Below are 2,500 nucleotides of genomic sequence, written 5' to 3'. Positions count from 1 at the left end.
TTTTTTGTTTGTTTGTTTGTATGTTTGTTCTTTTTATTCTACACACCGAAACATTTTGGTTTTCTTTCATTTTAGTTTTTGTTTTATTTAATTTTCTGTTTCACACACCGCAACACTTTCTTTTTTGGGGTGTTTTTAATATCATTTCATTTTTGTTTATTTAATTTGATTTAATTTAATTTTATATTATGTTGTTTTTTTCTCATCTTGTTTTCGTTTCATTTCGTGTGACCCTCAGGGACTTATTTTGTTTTAGTCTATTTCATTTTGTTTTTGTTTTGTTTTGTTTTGTTTCAGTTCATATACCTCTTCGGGGTTTGCTGAAATAAACACGTCTCGTCCTGTCCTGTCCTGCCTTGCCTTGCCTTGTCCTGTCTTGTCTCGTTCTGTCTCGTCCTGTCCTGTCTTGCCTTGCCTTGTCTTGTCTCGTTCTGTCTTGTCCTGTCCTGTCCTGCCTTGCCTTGCCTTGCCTTGTCTTGTCTCGTTCTGTCTTGTCCTGTCCTGTCTCGTCTTGTCCTGTCCTGTCCTGTCTTGCCTTGCCTTGTCTTGCCTTGTCTCGTTCTGTCTTGTCTTGTCTTGTCTTGTCCTGTCCTATCCTGTCTCATGTCATTTCATTTCATTTCAGGTCAGTCCGCTTGTACTGAGTTTAGTTTAGTTCAGTTCTTAAGTTCATTGTAGTCACAAGTTATTACGTTAAGTTCGTAAGTATAAACGTCGTTAATCATTTGATCTCCTGGCCTAATTGTTTATCAATTTCCAGTTGAAAAACCACCAAGGCAACCATGTGTTTGTTCTGTATTGTCCATGTGTTCTGTGTGGCTTGTTCAGGATTAAAGAGGCTATGCCAGTCTTGAATAAAAGCTAATTTGTGTTTGCACATTTCTTCTGTCATTGCTGCTGTGTGCACATGTCAAATGATCGGTATAAGAGCAAGCCCGGCGCTTCCTTTTTTTGTGGAAGTGTCTGGGTTTGTTCCAATGTACCTTTTATTTACCTGTGTGTTAGCTGAATTGGAAGCGTAAGCAGCATTGCCCTGAAGTTATGTACCTTGTGTGTGGAGGGAGTTACCACTCTTCACTAGTTATAAGTTTCAGTTTCAGTTTCAGTAGCTCAAGGAGGCGTCACTGCGTTCGGACAAATCCATATACGCTACACCACATCTGCCAAGCAGATGCCTGACCAGCAGCGTAACCCAACGCGCTTACTAGTTATAAACGTAGTTGTTATCGGTTGTTGAGTTGTTGTTGTTGTTGCTGTTGTTGTTTTCCTTGGTGGCTCCAGGTGCATGCAGTCCGTAAAACACACCTTGTGTTTTCTTTATCTTATCTTTTTTTTTTAACCGTGTATGTGTGTGTGTGTGTGTGTGTGTGTGTGTGTGTGTGTGTGTGTGTGTGTGTGTGTGTGTGTGTTTTACAAGACACTTCTTCATTGGCCGTGTCTATCATCGTCATCCTAATCGTTGATGTCTTCGATATCGTCATTACTCAAAGGTCTAGCTTTGTATGTACTGATTTTCTTCTTGTTGTTGTCGTCTTTGTTGATGATCGTCACAATAACTGTCGTCATCTTCATACCTGTTAATGTCGTTGTCATCGTCAGGAATGTCATCATCACCAACATCTCTGTCATCGTCGTCATGATCATCATCATCATCATCGCCCTTGTTATCACTATTATTTATTCAGAAGTCTGGCGAGGGTTGTCGAGACATGTACTGGAGTGTGCTGAAGAGACTGCAGTCTACGGACTTTTTTTTTTTTTTTTTTTTTTTTTTTTAATTATTACTTTTTTTTCTCTTTTTTTTCTCAAGGCCTGACTAAGCGCGTTAGGTTACGCTGCTGGTCAGCCATCTGCTTGACAGATGTGGTGCATGTAGCGTATATGGATTTGAGCTACTGATACCGATATTGATACTGATACGTGTGGACATGGATCAAGCTCTGCCTGTCGCCACAACAAATCCAACAAAAAGAAATACATACGGAAAGTCAGAAAGAAAGAAACGAGGAAGGAAGTCTAACAGGAAGAAAATAAGAAAGAAAAAAAGAGACATGGCAGAAGAAAGGAATGAAGAATTGATTACTCGAAAGAAAGACAGACAGAAAGAAAGAAAAATAAAATAAATGGAAAAAAAGTAGTAAATAACAGAAAGAAAAAGAAACAAAGAGGGAAAATGAAGAAAAAAAGAAACATAAAGAATAAAGGAATGAAAGAAACAAAAGAAAGTAAGTTAAAACAAATAAAATGAAGACAAGAGAGAGAGAGAGAGAGAGAGAGAGAGAGAGAGAGAGAGAGAGAGAGAGTAAAGATACAATGGAAAAATCGAAGAAAGAAACAAAACAAAAATGATTAAACACACACACACACACACACACACACACACACACACACACACACACACTACAAAATTTAAAAAAATAATCCAACAAACAAACAATAAAAGAACGACAGCAGAAGGATAGGAAAACAAAAAGAAGGGAAGAAAGAGGAAGGGAAGAAC

The 2,500-nt window shown here is 38.3% G+C and overlaps 1 protein-coding gene across 3 annotated transcripts in view; it reads left to right on the top strand.

Moving 5' to 3' along the window:
• LOC143289212 (uncharacterized) overlaps positions 1-2,500 on the top strand; it is a 220,034-nt gene that overhangs the window by 54,154 nt on the left and 163,380 nt on the right. The gene's annotated exons all lie outside the window — the stretch shown is intronic.

The sequence above is a fragment of the Babylonia areolata genome, chromosome 13, assembly GCF_041734735.1.
Source record: "Babylonia areolata isolate BAREFJ2019XMU chromosome 13, ASM4173473v1, whole genome shotgun sequence".
NCBI lineage: Eukaryota > Metazoa > Mollusca > Gastropoda > Neogastropoda > Buccinidae > Babylonia > Babylonia areolata.
This window is presented reverse-complemented; position numbering and strand designations above follow the sequence as displayed.